Raw genomic sequence first — 21,974 nt, 5'->3', positions numbered from 1 at the left:
GTCTCGTCGCTATACTCGCAAGAAACTCTTTTAAAATCATTAGGCACAACACTGAAATAGATCTTGATAAGAGAGCAGCATATCCTGGTTTCGATCGAAACATGGAACGAGTAATTGTATCAATACTCAGTGGCTCTTTGTAGATGCACGTGGGGAACATGTCAATAGACAGAGTCTCAATATAGCAAGAACTCCATTATACTTTGACCAGTGTCAAAGACCTTTCATAGAAGCTGTCACAAACTGGTACAAAGCTTTTGACACTGATTTGTCTCTTCTTTTTTTTTTTTGGGTGGGGGGAGGGGAGGGGGGAGTTCATTTTCCTTCAATAAATATTTCTACAAAGACCCAAAGATAGGTTTGGGAGTTCCGCAAATATTTTCCTGCAGTGTTTATTTGATTTGCTAATGCGTCTCCTGTCTGTGTTTAATAAGTGTAAAGTTCATTTCACATGAATTACATTAGTCACTTTTTTTTTTACATATTCCACGCAAATGTGGTAATAATGCATCACAGGCAGGAACCTCAGCTTGCCCCCACTGCATACTCATAAAGGGGAAAAAAATCATTTATTGTTTAAAAGATGCCTGGTTTTTAGCACTGCTTATTGGGCATGGTCCTGCAGGTTTTATCAAGCTAACAAATGATTTTATTCGACGTAGATACATTCTGGCTAGATATGCATAATAATCATTTACCGAGAGATCCACGTCTACGAGCTGTTATGCTTTCTTGCGGCTTACTCTTTTCCATCGCTTTATTTGCTTCTTAGTCTCATTTCTGCAAAGCATGTTTATTCTATACTAATATACACATTCATTCGAACATGCATTTAATACTACTCTTTATAGTGTGTATATTTTCTTTACTTTTTGTATGTATACTTTGTATCAAATCGCCTTTTGTTCGATGGAAATGAAGAAATTTAATTGAACCGTGTACCTGTAATGGTAATGTACGTACATGTTAAACTTACTGAAGATTGTGTAAATTAATCACTTGAATTTGTGTAAACACTTGATAGATACTGTGTTATAGCCTCATACATACCTTTCTTACAACGTTGATATGCTTTAATACATTCGAAATCTCACTTTTACACACCGACAATTTATAGTGTATGGATACCTATAAAAGTGAGTTGAAAGTTGATCGTATTATAACTGTACGCATGCTTATTGCACCTATAAAATAGATTGCTGAAGAAATACAACGTCCTAAAGTAGCAAACGCCATAAAATCAACCGAGGGACAGATCAAAACTGGTCTGGTCTATAGATTAGTTGAGAAATAAACTTTAGAAATGTAAATAAAATATTCTGAGCAGACTAAGATGTAGACGTCATAGTTTCTGGTACAAAAATAAATATTTTGTTTCAGTTTTTTTAACAGCAAATAAAATTGAAAACAGATACAAAAAGTTCCAACGAAAATAAATTTCAGATCATGCTTCAATCATCATTATCAACACATGATGATACTATGCAATGAGAAAAAAATAATAACTCGCAGCATTTAAATTCCGATGATATTCATAATTCTGTGCAATCAACTCCCAAACTGTGTGTAAACACTCGTCAAATCCTAACCGCTCCTTCGCAATGATGCTTTTTTCAAATAATAAAACAAAACAAAACAAAACAAATCAACACAAAAACGCTATTTAATCAAAGCAGACCTATATTCCATTATCAGTAACATCGTTAGTAGTAGGTATATATGAAACTATTTCATAATTCGCTATTTTAAGCTAATTTCATGAAAAAAAATTAATGTAGAACAAGAAATGGTATACAGCAACAACAGAAACAACTTGGTTTGTGCTCAACGACTTATCATGTGTGAGATAGTATCACTTGCACGTAAGCCTACCAGCAGTTTCGTACGCCTTCACTTCTAGATGTATAAAATAACAATTATTGACAATCAAACCTAATACGAGATGTATTGGCTGTGTGAAACAATGTTCATCTGCAGTGCTGCTAGGCGTGTAAGGATCCGAGTTGGACAGTATACTGTATTCCGTGTAAACTACAAAGCATATTCTGATAGAGGGCGCTCGTAATCAATGTGCGTTGATCATATCAGCGTGTGTGTGAGTCGGGGGGGGGGGGGGGGGGGGGAGTCATGCTGGCAGAGAATAATCAGAGATGAGAAAAAAGAAGAAAGAGGGAAAGAAGAAGGAGAGAAATAAGATGGATGGATTGATGGATGGATTGATGGATGGGTGAATTGATGGATGGATTGATGGATGGGTGGATTGATGGATGGATTGATTGATGGATGGATGGATGGATTGATGGATGGATTGATGGATGGATTGATGGATGGATGGATGGATGGATGGATTGATGGATGGATTGATGGATGGATGGATGGATTGATGGATGGATTGATGGATGGATTGATGGATGGATTGATGGATGGATGGATGGATGGATTGATGGATGGATTGATGGATGGATGGATGGATGGATTGATGGATGGATTGATGGATGGATTGATGGATGGATTGATGGATGGATGGATGGATGGATTGATGGATGGATTGATGGATGGATGGATTGATGGATGGATTGATGGATGGATTGATGGATGGATGGATAGATTGATGGATGGATTGATGGATGGATGGATGGATTGATGGATGGATGGACGGATGGATTGATGGATGGATTGATGGATGGATGGATGGATGGATTGATGGATGGATGGATGGATGGATGGATGGATTGATGGATGGATGGGTGGATGGTGGATGGATGGATGGATGGATGGATGGATGGATTGACGGATGGATGGATGGATGGATGGATGGATTGATGGATGGATGGATTGATTGATGGATGGATGGATGGATGGATTGATGGATGGATGGATTGATGGATGGATTGATGGATGGATGGATGGATGGATGGATGGATTGATGGATGGATGGATGGATTGATGGATGGATGGATTGATGGATGAATTGATGGATGGATGGATGGATGGATGGATTGACTGAATATACTGACAGACTGAAATATTTTATTCCCATTATTTTCTGTTTTATTTGAGTGATAAAGTGCATGCAGAATATCATAATCAACAGAACAAAAATGCGACCCATCACAAAATGAAGAGAACAAAATAATCATACATGTATGGCATTCTGTTTCACTTGTAATACACATAACATAATATCGTCACGAAAAAGTGTGTCCATTATGATAAGATTGGTGGAAACTGCTAAATGTCGCAAGTGCAATGTCACTTTTATTCCTAATGCATAATAACGAGCAAATTCTGGATTCCTCGTAGGACCTTTCAGATGAGAAACTCTACATTTTCGAATGATTTACCTTAGAATGGGACACAGGATATTGGAAGAAAATCCATAAAACAAAACACTAATCATTCAAACACTACAAGGTGTGGTGGTTGTAGGAAAAATTTCATTCCATTTTATTTTATCTCATTTATTATGAAAGTATTAATGAAAGGAACATTCTGGAATATTCACGGAATAGTGCAAATATTACATTTCAAATTCATTTACTTTTCATTTTCAACATAATATGACAAAATATATCATTGCATTTACAGTTCAGCTTATGATTCAAATATAACCGAAATTACTTTTACAATGATTATTATGATTTGATGATAAAAGACACAAAGTGTAATTCCCTTTTATCAAGGTAAATGAAATCATGTAGGCTTACTAGTAATCCTCCCCGTAGGCCCTATTTATGATATATAGCATCACAACCCCGCCCCCCCCCCAAAGAACCCGCAATTGGTGAATGAAGAGGCTGTATACAAAATGATAATAATGGTGATAATGATAAAACAACCACACCGCAGCATTTGCCATGATTCTTTGGTTTTGTTTTGTTTTGTTATTTTTTATAGTAATGGTTATGTGGAATACTGATAATGGTTCCCATATACCTGTATTTTTTGTATTTATTTGTATTTATTCATTTCCTTATTCAAGCATTAAAAAGCAGGGTACTAGTAATACAAAGAGCAGAATAAAACAAAAACAAAAACAAACAAAGCAATCTCTAGATGTAGTGCATACAGAGACAGTAGGCTTACATAAAAAGAGAACCAATATATACATTAAAGGCATAATTTACCATTTGCAGATGAAACAGAAACCCAGCATTAGTGCTTTTTGAATATAAAGTTCTAAAATGTGAGTTAGGGATAGAAACAACCACTGTAAAAATTTGACTTGGTATAATCGATGTTAAGTATTGCTAAATACACAAAATGTGAACAATAGTTATAATAAGAATGCTTCCAGTCTAAACCGTCTATCCAGTTATGGTTTATTGAGAAAAATGCTGATATCTCATATATGGTAGGATGTTTTGTGATACAACAAACCTACATATATGATATCTTGAAAATTTTTTGAAATCACTGCTGAGTGCTCCCAAAGGTAAACTGGACCTTTAATTTGGAGGGATTGCCCGTTTAGCTCTATCAACAAAGATACTTAGAAAGTACTGCTGTTCTTCTATGGGATGGTGTCCCGAGAGAAAATATCCATAGGCCTATATGGATAATTAACTTAATAAAAACGAAGAGTTTGTTCGCAAAAACCGATAAGTCCATGTTTGAAGATTTTGAAGTACGGTCTCTGTCATAAAGTACAAAATAATACCTTTTAAATGATATATTGGTCACTACATATAAAGGTAATTTTTTTAAGTTATGGTCAAAAGAAGCAAAAATTTTCTTATTATTCTCTTTATTTTTCTTGACCTTTAATCGCAAATATCTCCATTTGGCAAATATGGACTTATCGGTTTTTGCAAACAAACTCTTCAATTACTTGCATAAAAATGACTCATAAAATTCAGTAAGAGATATCTGAGATTGGGAATTACAAGAATCAGGATAAAGAACAATAATCAACTTCGTATTTCTATCAACCACATTCATAGTACCTTTGCGCTTCCTATCCTAGTATGATTGCAGTAGTATACAATTCTCACATTTTTTTTTTTGCATCTCTTTGGTGCTGTTGTAACCTGTGTGTGCATTTAATAGTCCGGGATCTCACCCATTGTTCGTTCCTTTATTCTCTGAAACGTGTGTACAATATGAATTTTCTGAAATCACGAAATTCGTCTTATTTCCCACACCCGTCTCGCTCGCTAGCCACAGATCTCAGCCGCGGTTTTGCTATTCAATGATCTAGCGTGACTCACGCGTCTAAAGAACCCAAAAGGATTCCCTCGGAGTCACGTGACTAAAGTTTACATTCATTGGATTCGGCCATCTTGGATAGGTGCGGAAGTGATATCGCGACTGAGATGTAGATAGAGGGGGACGGACTGGCCTAGCTGTCTACGAAAAGAGCAAGAGCGTCTATTCGGTCAACCGCGCGATCCCGCATCAGCAACGGGCCGGTGACACTGTATGAACGAGAACATTTTCACGGAATTATCCCCTTCTTGTCTGTGATTACCGTCGGAAATTGAGCGTGGTAATTGTGTGCTTGAATCCTGCTACAAGCAAGGAGATCCATGTCTGTGTTTGGATTTAGGAACTTGTTTTAGGTCTATTATACTGCACCCTCCGTCTCGTTTTTACCTGCATTCTTGTTGGTTTACCACGGCCACAGCGGCCGCGAAGCTATCGCCAGTGAAGTGCTGCTGACGGTCGGGCTCCCATTAGCGGTTTACGTTACCTGTCGCTCCGAAGTTGATTACAACCAGTTGATCAACAGATCGACACTCACTCCAGGTTTGTCTCCTAACCTTTTATGTAGTAGCCACGGATTTTGAGTGAATGGTCTGTTGCATATTATTACTAAATTGGCTAGCCAGCTGAGTGATAGAGTTTAATAATTGCTAAGATCTAACGTGCGTGTTAGGTTCAATTTGTAAAAGACAAGTTTTATTGTAGGTGGTCTAGCGTTATATCTTGAAGTGGCTTCTCTATTACAAAAGAGACACAATAGTATCAAATACATAACATATCAAGCATACATGTAGGGACCATTCACATTCAGGGTCTATTGATCAGGCATTAATACACAACAGTTCAAACAGTAGAACTAAAATTTACATTGCTAAATACAAGTTAGGCATGCCTATCATTAAGTATCAATTTAGATTTACTTGACTCTAGACAAGTAACATGGAAATTTTTAGACCTCTACAGTTTTGAACTGTAGATACCCTGCTACTGCAAAAATTAGTGCTAGCTGCTCATTAATGATCTGTCTGACCTTGTCTGTGATTTTTTTTTTTCACTGATAGAATAGAACGAAACGACCACTGTCTGACTCTGAGGGAGAAAAATAAAAGATTGTAGAAATAGGCTAGTAGTTAGGCCTACCAATATAGAACGTCTATAGATGTGTAGTAGGCCTAGCCTACAGGTATATCATACACTGTACATCTAGACCCAGGTAGATGACAAATGAATTGGGGTGCACAATGAGATTGTCTGGGAAGATAGTGAGAATTACAGTTGTATGTAAAATAGGATTCTATCGAATTGCTTACAAAGTGTGTAGTTGTGGAGCTTCACCCTATAAACAAAACCCCCCAAAAAAGTGGAATGTTCTTCATTGTGAATGCTAACGTGATAAAATTGAAAAAATAAAAATAAAGAGATAGTTTCTATGTATGTAATTTGTGAGTTTACTTTGCATGGGTGTGATTGATTGTGTGATTGTGAAGTTTTTCAGATTTTGTTCTCAACCCGTTGAGGATGGACTGATTTTGTTACAACACGCATAAAAGTTTCCCATCTAGATATCTGCCCGAGCTGTACTCATATTATACTCGTCCTCAACGGGTTAACCTACGTGTAGCTGCTCTGGCTAGATATACAATATTTCTTTGTCAAGTCAACCCTGTTGTCACTCTGTGTTTCTTTCAGTTTTATTACGTGACATGAAAATTGAGAATACTTTAATTGTTCAGACCCATTGTGGTGACAATGACATCATAGTGAATCAGGACCCCACTCCACCATTACTGGCACATACGGCAGACATGCTGTCTGCTAGCAATGCAGCTGTTCTAAAGAGCCAGGAGCAAATCACAATAATTGCAGTTACCATGACAATACCTGAAATCCTCCACGTGCCAGGCTACCTCCAGGTATCACTCTATTATCATCAGCTGCATTTTTCTCCTTTACATGTTTTACAATAATTGTGCACAAATGATTGTACAGTATGATACTATGAAATGGAAGGCATATATGAAGTTTTTCTTGAAAAATGTGTGAAATACAGACTACTTTCCCCTTGATCTGTTTTTGTAGATTATCACACTTTCCCCTGTTTGCAACTACATACGTACATTGTATGTTCTTTGTTTTAAGACTGCCTTTGACTTCACTGATGATACGCACATTACCTATGACTCATGGCATGAGACATTGGCAGCTGCTGCTGTGCTGTGAAATGCTGCTTGTGTCTGGCCGTGTTTTCACCATCAATCTCTCCCTTTAGCTACCTTGCCAAGTAGAATAGAATTGTTACACTGTGTAGACATGCAGTACGGTAAATTGTACAATGTACATGTACTGTACAGTATTCAGAAGTATTATTTTGTGCGTGTTTTCCCTTGCCAATCAAATTAACTTGAAGGTAAAATGGAAGGATAAGACACACCAACAATGTGTCCTTTACTTTTAGGACTGTTATCTTTTTCATTTGACGTGGGCATGACATTGATAGAGTTTGCGGAAGATAACACAAACTCCATGTGTACAATGTCAGGTCTTCCAGAACAGTTTTATTATATTAACTTTACAGAGAGTACAAGTACACTGTGTACCTGTATATGGAATGGACAGCATGTATACATGATGACATACATTTTGTACATGAGACTGTACCCAAGCACTGTCAGATGACAACATGAATTACATACAATTGGCAATAAATGTACAGCCTGTACTTTTACATACTGTACACTGTAGGCCTACAAGCATGTATCCCAGGTATCAACCAGAAAATCTTACCAAATAATTTATACAAAGTAGGCCCTATACATAATTTGTAGCTGCTGTAGCCAACACACTAGCCACTGCTGGCTATACTATAGCTTTTAAGTTTGAGGTTCACAGGTGTGTGTATTCCCTCCCATTACAATGTATCAAAAACAAATCATGTGAATGCAAATCATAAAAGATTATCTGATGGATACACATTTTTTTTTTTTTTTAATGTAAGACATCTCCAAAATTGTACTACTACCTTGTAGTACTACCTTCCAGCACATGAAAATTTGTGAGTCAGTCGATACTTTATAAAATAGCCTCACTGTCTATCTTCCATCGTCATTGCTATTAAAGATCATTTTGCTTGCACTGGCAATTTTAGGCTACTGAATGTATTGCGAGTTTGCGACAATACACACAATCCCTTCGAGCCTTTCTGATCAATGTTAAAATGACATTGTACTTCATGTTGAATGGCTTACTGTAAAGTTGGCTTATTGTAGACAATGTGAACACAAGGTGGAGTACCACTGAAAGCTTAAAACTACATGTACAATGTATACAGTAGTATGGAAGCAAACCCATTTTTATATTATTTTAATGGGGGGGGGGGGGGGGGGTTGAGGAATTTGTATACCCAGATGGCATCGATAAAAGTCTTGCAATGAGAGCTGAGATCTGTCATGTATGATCCTCGGATGCCAGAAGCCACTGTACCCAATGCTTTGTCCTCAGCTGAGGGTCTTCATGCCTGACCCAGAGTGACCTCTGAGGTGAAACAAGTGGTTGCATTCAGCTCTGACTGGTGCTATGGAGGAAGATGTGGTCTACGATCATCTACGGTAATCTGTTCCCACTCCTGTTTCATAATGTGTGCCCATGGTTGCAAAATCTCAAGTATTTTGCCATGCTTGAAATGGTGCATTCTTTTGAGGAATCCAGACTTCTGATTGTATTGTACATTTACAATGTATAATATGGTCTGCTGACTGTATTAGACCTGTAGCTACTTTACATGTACCCCTAATACTTCAAGAGGATAATTATGGTAGCACATGATCTCCTTTTGGCCTTACAGTGTACTGGTATGTACAGTTGTAGACAGATGATGTGTAAAAAGTATGATGTGGAGCTGTTTTGTTTTGTTTGTTTTTTCATTGATGCAGTTCATAGGTGCTCCACACAGTTGAATATTGTTTTGCACTTTGTCTCATGCATGTAAACATGTGGCTGGAATAGGTAAAACAAAATGTACATTGTGTAAATTATACGTATTACAGGTCTACCTTGTACAGAACAATTACTAATATTGCATGTACAATGTACAGTATGTAATGTAAGAAGGCAGTTGTACTAGTCCACAGTGAAAGAAGGACAGTTGGCCTACATAGTACAATGTACGTACACTTGTACAGGTATAGTTTAAAAGTGTAATGTGATATGGTAACTGCATTTACGCATTTTAAATTACTCTTGATCTCATTTCATACAGTATCCTGATATGAACCATTCTTTCACACCCCAGTTTGCCTGGAATATCATTGAAAAGAGAAATTACAATGTAGTTACTGCTCTACATTTTCTTTTAATCTTTAATACAGGTGTAGATCATCCCTACGTACAGCCCTGCAACATAAGTTAACTAGATTATTGAATTATGGTACACATTTTGTACATCCTCTCCCTTCCTTTGTGTGCATGATGGCTGTCTATAGATCTGACCTTTTCATGACTCCAGCATGAAAATGACAAATCAGAATGCATCAATTATGCATTAGTTTACCCCACAACATCATACACACTATAGTGCACTGTGCACTCCCTTGTTGTATGCTGTATAGCACTTGATAGGTTGAACATCTGCATCGAATACAAATTGAAATACCAATTATAAACTGTGTTTAGATTTCCATCACTCATTCATGTAGAGGTCTATCTAGCCGGTATCATAATCAAGTAGTCTGTCCTTATAGCAGCGGTGAGGTTGAAAATCAATTTCTAATCGCGGAGGTAGAAACTCTAGACTGACCCCGCGGTGTCATCTGTCGGGGCTGTTGTCTTCTAGCGATTCTCTCCCTCAATCCTTTTTTTTTTTCCCCCTTCCCATTCCGTGCCTCCTGGGCATCCTATGTGTTGATTATTTTATAAGGTCAGATTCTTCAGGTGGGAATGTGCGAAAGATATAAGTCTCTGTTGCGCTGAAATGGTTCTCACAGGAATACAAATTGTGTTGATCAGGACAGTCAAACTTGGTAAAGTGTGACCTTTTCCATTCGCCTTGTAACCCAAACTCAGTGTGTTACTGCACTTGAAGTCATGTGTGACAAATAGTTTGAGTTTTCTCAATATTATGTTTTTTCACTACAAATCATCCCAGCAAACTTTATTTGCAGATAGGAAAACCATCAACAACAAAATACTGTGACAGCTGCCAATACAATGTATCTTTTTTTTTTTTTTTTTAAGATGCAGGGACTTGTTTAAGAACAGCCTGTGGCTAAAACAAGTGACCATGTGGAAATAAAATAAATGAATGAATGAATATAATCCTCTCTGTTGGTCTTGCCATCTTGATCCGACAGGGTGTTACATTGTACATGAAATACATGTGCGTAGTATGTACAATTTTTTGCGTAGTTGAAGGCCTACATGTTATACAGGGGGGACACAACATTTGCTGCTGGGACAATTGCTGCGGTCTTCATTTTCTCATATTACTTTCATAGGGTTAGGGTTGTGATAGGGTTTTAAGTTTAGTTTGCTGTTAGGGTGATAATAGGGTTAGGGTTATATTTGTGGGTAAAATTTATGTTTGGCTTAGCGTGCAGGTATTCCATGGGAGAAAATGTTGCAGGAGTGAATGTCATGGAACGTATTAATACAGGAAAAACTTGCAGTTTGACCCCCACCCTCACTTTTGTACCTTTAACTAAACATGAATGATAGTAAAATTTGTACAATTGCAAAGTATACTACTGTTTGTTCGTTTTTTAACCCAAAGTACTGCACATTTCATTCAAAATACTGTTTTTTCCCAAATCGTACAGAATGTACAACTGTAGGCACCTGTAGGCCTACTGTAAATGTACAGTACATGTACATGTACATACATGTATACTTGTACGATGTGTTTTCTATTGCAGAAAGGGGAAAATACTGTTTTCTAGCAAAAATGTGCTTTTTCAGCCCCCTTGGAATACTGCAGTGCTGCTTTACACACTGTAGGTTGGCATTCCTGTAATACGGAGGCTTTCAAGTTTTGTGTTTCCTATCACTGTGGTTATGATGAGAATGTTGTACACTGTACAGGTATACCAACTTTCTGTATACATCGTATGCACTGCAACATTTACAATGCTCATGTACATTATGTACAGTATACTGTACCTGGCAACAATTTTAGGCCCCTCTTGTAGCTTGCAGAGTCAAAATCAAATTTAGCAGAGAGGGAAAGAGAGAGTTAGCTTGAAGCAGCTACACTTGAGTGTGGCAACCCTGAATACATATTAGGAATTCAGTCAAACTGATTAGTGGCTCGTAATTGGGTGAGCAGGCATTTGGAAGGCAGCACTTACACCACACTAAGTGGGCTACTCAAAGCTGTGCATATACATTGTATATGTTTTTAGGTTTACAGTAGAGTGTGTGATATGCACGTCTGTATGCAGTATTTGTACATTATTGTAGGCCTACATTTGTACTGTATCAGCATTTGTAAAGAAGGGAAGTATCAAGAATTGATAAACAATGATCCTCTGTTCTTTGTTTATTGTCACATTTGGTATTGTGTGGTCAGCACACTAAACACAGAAAATAAAGTCCAGTTATCAATATCATTACAATCAGTCTGTATCATATGTGAGATTCCTTAGAATGTAGTAAAATTGTACATGTATGTCAGGTCTCAACACTAACTTTTTTATTTGGCACAGGTCAAATGATGATGCTTATGATGCTGCAATTGCATACAAATGTACTTGATACGGTAATATAGAAATAAAGATGCTTCAATATATCTAATGCCAGAGTATGGGTTTGCAATTTAAATTCATCTCAACTTGTTGTACCGACCTCCAGCCCCCCCCCAACAAAAAAAAAGAAAAAGAAAAAGAAACAAGAATTCTGATTGTGTAATGTCATTCACCTTTCAAGCTTACACTGTGATACAATGTATACGAGATCGTGTACAGTATGTATTTCACAAAAGACACTAAATTCGTTTTGTGTTTCAAGAGGAGCATACAATGTACTATGTAAGTTGTACTTGTATGTACTTGAAACCAAAGTTCTCTGCAGTCATGTCAAGTTTCTTGTTCTACGTGAGTCTCAATAACCACAGCATGTACTGTATTTAATAGTATTTGGTTTGTTTTTTGTTTTTATGTGTTTTACTTTTTTGTTAGCTCTCTTGCAACCAAGAATGTACTCTGTACGTGTGTATAAAGGAAATGATATCTGGAATATTTTTTGAAAGCATTCTTGGGGCCCTAAACATGAGAAAAAAAAATCGCTGTACAGTATTTGGGATAGGCTTTAGTGCACTTGTGGTCAGTAGCCGGTTGAGAAGATGAACTCGCTTATGTGTTCATGTTATTTACATGAGGTACTTCAATTGTCCACTTACCATGCTGAAAGTGTAGTTCTACAAGAGCCCTCTGTCTTTTGGCCATTGAATACCCAAGTGTCCAGAGGATGCCTGTTGTGTGGAGGGTAGTCCATGTGATGAGAGGACGACAGTGGGAAGCAGTGAAGGTAAAGAGAAAAGAGCAGCCCAACCGAGAGGAACTTTTCGATTATGTGGACAAGGATGTCGTTTTCATTCTGTAGCAGCTCGTGCCAAGTGGTTGCTGTCTACTCCTTGCAATGTACAATCTGTACCTGTATGTCCACCTGGTCAGAACCCATTTGATTTTCAGTAGGCATGTTCACAATGTGAACATCATGAACTCATGTCTCCACACACTACCGCCCCCAACCTCCCCCCCCTCCCCCCCCCCCCCCCCCCCCCCGCCCGATTTACACACTCGACGTCATACGTCTAAGGGTGCGTTTATCTAGAAAATTTCTGAGGCAGAATCACGATCCTGAATTCATGTGGTTGAGGCATTTGGGTGTGTGAATGATGAGGCATGTTTGGTGGTATGCAGTTGACCTAATACTTCATGGGTCGAACGGCGCAAAACAGCTGCGCAGTGACAACACTCAAATCGCGATTGTACAAAGTTGTATGATGGATCTAGATAAACACTGCACCCCAAGAATCGCGTTTCACACCACATTCGCAAACACCATTCCAAATGCGTTTTTAAACATGATTCTCTCTCTCAAGTTAGATAAACGCAGCCTTAGGATCAAGGGCCATCAAGGGAATAATACGCCAATTCCTCAAATGACGTCATCATGTCACAGCCCATTGTGGACATGAAAATCAATTTCAACATGGACATGAAAATCAATTCCAACATGGACATGAAAATCAATTCCAACGTGGACATGAAAGTCAAAAAGTCCTTTTCACCAATCAGCTTTAACACAAAACCTCATATAGCAGCACTGGCTTGAAATGCAAAATATCTTCCTCTGTCTTACAATACTTCCCATAGAATCACTGGTACAACTCAACTTCAGTAATGATAATACAAAGACATTTCAGAGTTCTTTCACGGCTGTACAAGAAAGTACAGATTATTGATGCAGCTGAGCTAACTATGGACAAGATAATTGCTCTATGCCTTTTCTTCTTCTTTTATTTTTTTTTTAAATAGAAAGTTGGCTCTTTTTCAAAAAATATTCTCATTGCTGGTAGATTCGGTCCTATTGCATATCTGGTTTCCAGCATTTTTCTTTTTAATACATTTTATATGAATTTTCTGTACAACAGGGTCAGCAATAGGTGATTTGGTATTTAATATCAAACAATCAAAACAAACAATTTTTGTCAGTGCTCAGGAAAAAGACCATCATCACCAAAACAACGTACAGAGTTGTACATGTACTGGTACTGCTCAGAAAATAGTGGCTCTCTTCAAGAAGTTGTTTTGATTAAAAACCATTAACTACAATTAGTAGCTGATGGTTTGTTGTGTGAAAGTAGGAAGGACTTTGAACAACAAGGAAATGTTGGCTGGCATTTTAACTCTTTATGTGCCACATTAGCACGTCTGGCTCAGTCGATGGCATGCCAACTTTGCATATTCTGCTCAAATGTACTACTACATGTACGTACAAACCCGCCCAAACCGGCTGATAAATTGCCAAATGCCGAAGTGCAATGAAAGCGTTCTCGCGATTCCATTCCTGTCACATGTACAATTGTAGTTTGCATTTTACATGTACTGTGGTGATTGATTATCAAGAGGTATTCCCTAGTGACTTTTTAAGTTTCTATTTCTAGTTAAGTTTCTATCACTGTTTTGTGTGCAAAGTTCATGCCCCTACAATAATGTACAGTTGTAGTGACTGGTCATTTGAAATGAAAGCAATCATAGATTTGTCACACAATCTACATAAAAAGCAAAGCTTGACATTTCCTCTACCATTTGCTTGCTACATCTCCATGGTAATAGTTAATATTTGAAAGTTACATCGATTTGATACACAAGAATGTTTTCCCAAAGCATGTCTACGTTACCATTTCAGAATAATGTGGCACACAGGGGGTTTACTTTACATCATTACACATAAAGAGTTACATGTAAATCTCAGCATACTGACGAGAAAAGCTGTCGTGTGGGTCATTGGGGAAAAAAAAAGTTGTCTTGATTGTGCATCTGTGATATTTCCTATAAAAAGTTGTCTGCATTGCGTGACGTCGACTGGCATCGCACTAGTCTACTGTTTATGACAAATATGATTGTCCTATTGGATTGCATGACAATAGAAACGTCCCTGTGTCCTTAAAATGCACATGACCATGACAATGGCCTTGAAAATGAAAGCAAGATCGGTGAGAGATTGGGAAGCCACCCATAAACTGTTGCCTAGTTTCAGCTGGCTGCAGTCTTTGAAGAAAACATTGTATCACTATCAGTATAAGGATGGGAAGAGAGACTTGTTGAAGGTAGCAACTCAAATTACAGTGTACAATACCACAATGAAATAATGGCAATGATACATTTCATCATGAACGATCTATCTATCCAGTAATGCTCAAGCAGGACAAACATTGTCTTTAGTAACGTACAGTACTCAAGTATTAAACACTGCTTGTTTTTTTCCATTTTGCCACCCCCGAAAATTAGATTTCTTTCACAAGCTGGTAGGTAACAGCTGTACAGTATGTAGCGGTAGACCAGACAAACCTTTTGCTCACAATAGGCGCGGTCAGACTGGCAAAAGATCGAGAAGTTTAAGATTGCGAAGTTTGGGCCATTGGTACGCACGCAAGAAAGAGTGCGCCGTCCGATGGCTAGTGATTGTGACGTAACAATGCACATCTGTACATGACAATGGCCTCGCGCTTGGAGGCACCGCCCGCAAACAGATCGAGAAGTTTCGCGGGAAGTTTCGTGGGAAGTTTGCGGTCATACTGGCAAAACTTCGAGATCTTAAACTTCGCAATCTTAAACTTCGCGATCTTTTGCCAGTCTGACTGCGCCTAATGATAAACATACCAACTTCTATATGATGGAGGGGAATAAAATACCATAGATTTCCAGTTAATTTAATTGGGCCCTGAAAATAAAATTGCAACTGTTATTCTCGTTTCAAAAGAGAATGTATTCTCTAGTAACATTGGGCTAGTTTTTTCATTTCTTTTTTAAATACTCTCTAGTGCATTACCTCAAGATTTCATGCGTGATATTTATTGGAGACATTACTGTATACGCTGAATATTTTGCAAGGTTTTTATTTTTGCCAATATTGTGAGTCGGGTGCTTTTTGCGAAATTAAAAGCGCGCAAAAATATTGACTCTGATCCCGATGCGGATGTGGCGTACATTTGTATGCGTGTACATTTCTCTGTTCAGTACAGGACTCCACGATCGCGAATTTAACCACTTGCAAAATCGTCAGGAATTTCTGATTCGCGAAATATATGGCGTATACAGTATTGTATTCTTCAGCCATGCAAAATTTTGTGACGTTTGTCAAATACACATGATGCATGCTACATACATTCACTTCAGACAGTAAGAGGAGAAGAGAAGAGAACTTTGCAAGGACTGCATGGCATGCATGTTTGCACTTCTGCCAGTGTAAAAAAGCATCACCCGTCGTTACACTGCCATTTTTAAATCAGACTTCAAACACCAAGCTGATGGTCAAGAAACAGAACAGTTGAGTCTTTACTGATAGTGTGAAATTTGGTTGGTGTTTTTGTACAAGGTGTAGTTACAGCTGTACAAGAAGTATGTGTCAAGTAAAAGCAATAACAGTACACTAATACAGTGAATTTACACATGTGATAGATATGCTACGTGTAGTACAACTGTACCGTGACTACATACAGTGTAGGCCTACACTTGTACAATTTGTTTGGCCCACACTGTACAGTGTACTGTAGTACATTGTACATGTACCACCATGTTTATACTTTGAGCGTGTGAATACTAAACGATTTTGCTGAAGGTTTACTACCGTACTTGTAATGAACAATTAGACTTTGTTCCCGTAAGTGATAAGCAGGATGGACCTTTTTTCACTTCCATGCGTGTGTATTATACACGTGTAGGTGGAGTTGCTGTGATTACTGTAGGCGAACAAATAGAATGGTATGAATATAGTGTTAAGTGTGCACACAGTATAGTTGTATGGCCAGTGTCTTATTCGTTGCTTCATTGGTAGTTGCAAAACATTTTTTTTTTTTGTGTACATTGTATGTGTATGTGGTGTGTGTGTGAGTTTGAACATTCACACATGTATTCCCATTTAGAGTCCCCTAAAACATGTCTTAATGTCCAGGATGTTGTGCCATGTTTATCTGGGCACAATTATAGCACTCTTGAGTGAGTCTAATATCCCGTTTTAAAGAGATTTGGAATGAAAAATGCCAAATAAATCCAAAACAACAAACACAACAACACGTATTCCCTGAACAAAGCTTGTGACATGTTTACCTCATATGCCTGAGTGGTAAATGGACATGGCACAAAACACTGTCTGGAGTGAGTCTTGAGTGAGTCTCAGGTAAAGTATAAATTCTAGCACAAGTCTGGGGTAACCTCTGGGGTTGTGCCGTGTCAACCCCTGACAAGTGAACTTTGTGGAGTAAAGTAGCGCTCAGTTTGGTGACTTGCACTGCTGTACTAAATCTTCATGCGAATACTCGACAATACAGTATATGCACATGTGTGTACCTAAATCACACACCTCTATAGAGGAGAAATGTGTGGCCACTGGTTTCCATAGAAACATATCGTAAGCCAATGTCACGCCAGATGACCAAGAACAAGGGGCAATGACATACAATGTATCGGTAATACAATGTATCTGAGCACTCTGCCTTTGCATAAAGTATGCAGTATGTACAGTACACTGTACTGGAAAAATACATTGTACACTACTGTAGGTGATGCATCATCTACATATGTAGCTACAGGACATTAAAGGTAGGGAATCCCATTTGCATGCCTTAAATGAAGAGTTGTATAAATACAGTGGTATGTTGAAGAGAGTATAATTTTAGAAACTCCCATAAAGTATTGAAAGTGGAAGGTAACATTTAGTACATTTTTATTGACCGTTAGATTTTGAATTGAATTTTTTTCGGGGCTCACTGTAAATTCCAGTACATTACTAGGCTACCTTTGCAGACCCATGCACTGCATGTGTGTCCATCATGTATATTTTGTGAAGAAAGTTCATCAAAACTTACAAACATTTCTATATTATATACATTCTTGCCACACACTCTATATGTTATTACATCAGCTCTTATACTTTTAGATTTGTGTTTATAGATAAAAAATACAGAAGACTGCAACAAAAAGGCTTAAGTGTGGCTGACACACAGAACTACTGAGTAGTTGAGTTTTGTGCATTATTCAAATTGTAGATAACTGTTGACTTCCAAATTTCTCAGCAGTGGCCTAAACAAGTCCCCTGAGGTTCATATTTAGTGTTTTGCTGCATTTTGGGAGGTCTGTAAAAGGTATCCCCTACCTTTAATAGGGACAAATATTTTCACGCTCGTGATGTTCTTTGGGCTTCATCTTTGTTTTTTGTTTTTTAAATTCATGTTTTGTTTGTACTTTTCTTTTTTTTTGGGGGGGGATGTACAACATTTGTAAGTTGAGAAATTTATGAGCTGAATATCTTCTGATTGAATTCTTACAGTTCAACGGGTGACCGGCAGGTACAGTATAGGGCTTTTTACACTTGTGTTTCTTAACCCCGGACTTTCTCTGACCCAGGACTATCGTTAGTCCCGTACCAATTTTTTCAGCTTTTTACACTCGCCAATTAGTCCCGTACTATCTCTTGTCCGGGGCTAAGGAGAAAACTGACCTTTTTACACTCGTATTTCTTAGCCCCGGACTTTCCAAACCACATGAATATTCATAATTACGCTGTGTACTGTACACGTACACGCACGCACCGGCAGCACTGATTACCTCGTTTCTGATTGGTCAGTGAGGGTCGGACTTCGTCTCCGTCGCTTAGCCCAGGATTATTTTTTCGTTCTGTTTACACTCACTTGCTTGGCACCGCAATTGCGGTGCTAACCCCTGCTATTTTGCAGGGCCAGATAGTACCGTACTATCGGTGGGGCTAGCCCACTTTAGCAAAAACGAGTGTAAACAGAAAGTGGGCTAAGGATAGTCCCGTACCAACGGTGGGGCTAAGGCCCCCCCTTAGCCCCACCGTTGGTCCGGGGCTAAGCAAAATTTTACAAGTGTAAAAAGCCCTTATAACCCCCCCCTCCCCCCCCCCCCCCAAAAAAAAAAGGACAGTGTGAAGAGGACCTGTTTGTACATTGTAATCATGTACATATTGTAAGAAAATCCATAATGTGGAGTGCCAGTAGTGGATCTGTATTTCAAGGGATACATAGTGCTGAGATATATGATGCCAAGGTTAAGTGTCACTTTTGAAATTGTAAAATGTAAAGTGATAGTTTGGTCTCTCCTAGAATTACTGATGGGTAGTGTTCATTTGCTGTTTAATGTGAAAACAATACCATGAGCAGTATTGACCAGTCCAGCTCTCAGGGTCTTTACAAATTTGATTTTAGAGTAGAGCATCTGCCTCTGTGTGTGTGTGTGTGTGTGTGTGTGTGTGTGTGTGTGTGTGTGTTTTCGTTATACACTGTATCTCCTTGAAGTATTCAGTTGATTTGTGTGGAGTAATGGATATGGTGTGATTTATTTTCCATTATCAATGTTAAAATGGGAAAAAAATGTTTTGTAAAGTTGCATTAATGTATAAAATGGAGGAAGTGAAACAATATCTGTAGGAGAAAAAAGTATGTCTGTGTGTGTGTGTGTGTGTCTGCATGTCTGCCAGTATGTCTGCAAGTGTGTTAATGTGTGAGTTTTTGAGTATCTGAATCTTTGTTTAAAGATGTATAATATTGTCTGTTACATACAATATGTATACAGTGTACATACACATGTATGTAGTATTTAAAGTTCAGCTCAATATGTTGTATTGCCTGAATTTGGAGATCACATACAATGTACACATTGTATCACATATATTTTACAATATTAGATAGATCTAAAAACATCCTCCTGTGTGATTGAGTTATACATGCTGTGAGACCGTTCCTTCCTTTGTTCTGTTGTAACAGCTATTATCCACATCTCTAATCACTACTCGTTTGCCTTTGATGAGTCATGAAACCATATCAAATCAAATTCAGCAAATGTGATCAGCATTTAATTCCTTCCTTTTTCTCCAATAAAACCTACAATATTTGTTTTCTTAATCTGCATTATTGCTAATTCTATTCATTATTGTTACGCTACAATATGTATGATTGTTCCCTACCATAAACTGCTTTTCATTTTGGATGGGCGTAAGGAAAGACATCTCCCGGAAATTACTGTCACAAAAAAATCAATATACAGTATAGTGCCCTCGCTGGCAGTGAGCATACAGCTGATTGCAGTCCCCCTAATTGGACGGAGTGGATATACAGGTGTCTGCCAATATCCTGGGGGAATGCCCTATTTTCCCTCTAATTAAATAAAAACAAAGCAGACAAAAAAAGAAAGTACCTTTTAAAGATTCATTGTATTGTTCTCTCTTGGGAATAGTGCCCCCATTTCTGTTGGAAAGTTGGCTGCCATTGTTGGCTAGCATCGATGCCATTTTCTTTTTACAGAAGTGTACATGTACATGTACACTACATGTACATTGTACCTTTTTCAAGCACACTGAACATATGGCTAGTAGGAATAAAAACACAGCAACTACAGTGTAAAGAGGCTACTGTGTCACTGACGTCTAGAAAAGGGAATTTCCCTTGTTGAACACATGGGTCATATCCTTCCTTATTTTCTCTTTTAGGAGGGGTGGGTGGTATGATGTGGGGATTGTTTAAAAGAGGGAAAAATGAGGAAAGATATTCAGCACTATTCAGTGTTGATGGTTGTTCCCATAGTGGCTATACATTCAGATCAATTGTTTAAGTTCATTATCATGTGAGAATGGGCTAAACTCTTTTATTTTTTAATATGAAGTCGTTTGCTGTCGACATAATGTTGGGTAGATGATCTCGAACATGTCTGTTTGCTGTGGAAATGGTTGCATGAAAAGTGTATTATATACATTTGTACATGTAAAGTGCTTGTGTACGTCCCAACATGCATATAATAGCAATTTATTGTGTGTGTTTGTAGGATAATCTGTATTTCTCAGACATTCAGTGTACCGTATGCTTAATTTTTCGTGAGGTTTTTATTTTTGCATATTTTGTGATTTATTCACGTTGTTAAAAACACATGAGATTTTAACTCTGATCTGGACATGAATATAGAGTGCACACATGCAATGTCTTCATTCAGCAGTGTACTCCACAATCACAAATTTAATCACTTGCGAAATTGTTGGGAAGTCCTGATTAGCAAAATATTAGACTTGCTATTGATGTGGCGTATACAATAAATATTTGTGTTCAAAATGCGTTTGCTCCGACAGTTCGACAACCACTCAAACAGTGTAGATGAGAAGACACAACCAAAGCCCCCAAAATCTGTGCTTAAAAGGTGCTGTTTACCATTGGGAGTAGTGATTTTAAAAATGTTTGAGATATCACATTTGATGCATACACAGGTCTGTATGTGTAGGTCAGTTGTATCACAAAAGATCCGACCATGTGAACATTATTTTCGCAATAGAGCCTTTAATGTAAGGGGATGTTACTATTTTATCACTAAACCATAACTGTAGATGATTTAGTCGACAAACATTATTATTAAAACTATTGTTCACATTTTGTATGTGTATTTAACAATACTTAGAATTAATTATACTGATTTAAATTTTTACATCGGTTGTTTCTATCCCTAACTCATATTTTAGAATTACATGTAACTATTTTGAAGCACTAAAGCTGACTTTTTGTTTCATCTGCAAATAGTAAATTATGCCTTTAACTAAAGAGCCACAAATCATTGAAAAGGGTAGAGCATGGTTTATACATTGTAGCTGAGAGCAATACAATCATGCCCACTCAAATCTAATGTACATACATGTATACATCAAATTGCACAAAATAGATTGTCTTTTGAAACCATTTACATGACACACGGCTTTGATGTCAAATATGCTGTTAATCATGATGGTTGATATGCATACGTTGCATGGTACAATTGTACATGTACATGTATGCTTGCCATACTGCACATTTCTTATTCTAATAGCCATCATGTCATATGACTTTGATATGTCAAATGAATCATAAATATGCTTGCCATACAGTACTTCTCATTTCTTTGAGGGTTGTTGCTGATAGGGACTCTGCTCCTCAGACCTGATTGATGTGTTTCGTAGGCCGGGTTGAAGCCTGGGTACAGTTCCAGGAAATCCCTTGCAACATTTAAAGGGAAATAACCTCC

The 21,974-nt window shown here is 37.8% G+C and overlaps 1 protein-coding gene across 2 annotated transcripts in view; it reads left to right on the top strand.

The window, feature by feature from the left end:
- Window positions 1-5,388: 5,388 nt before the first annotated feature.
- The window catches only part of LOC139733916 (tyrosine-protein phosphatase non-receptor type 4-like), a 199,439-nt gene continuing 182,853 nt past the window's right edge, over window positions 5,389-21,974 (top strand). For both annotated transcript variants that reach the window (XM_071644730.1, XM_071644729.1), the window contains exon 1: window positions 5,389-5,748. The gene's annotated coding sequence lies outside the window, so the exon portion shown is untranslated. The remainder of the gene's footprint in view (window positions 5,749-21,974) is intronic.

The sequence above is a fragment of the Diadema antillarum genome, unplaced genomic scaffold (genome assembly GCF_040938485.1).
Source record: "Diadema antillarum isolate AM-2024a unplaced genomic scaffold, OU_Dant_1.0 seq00000503_RagTag, whole genome shotgun sequence".
NCBI lineage: Eukaryota > Metazoa > Echinodermata > Echinoidea > Diadematoida > Diadematidae > Diadema > Diadema antillarum.
The sequence above is the reverse complement of the archived record's forward strand: the minus strand, read 5'-3'. Positions and strand labels throughout refer to the sequence as shown.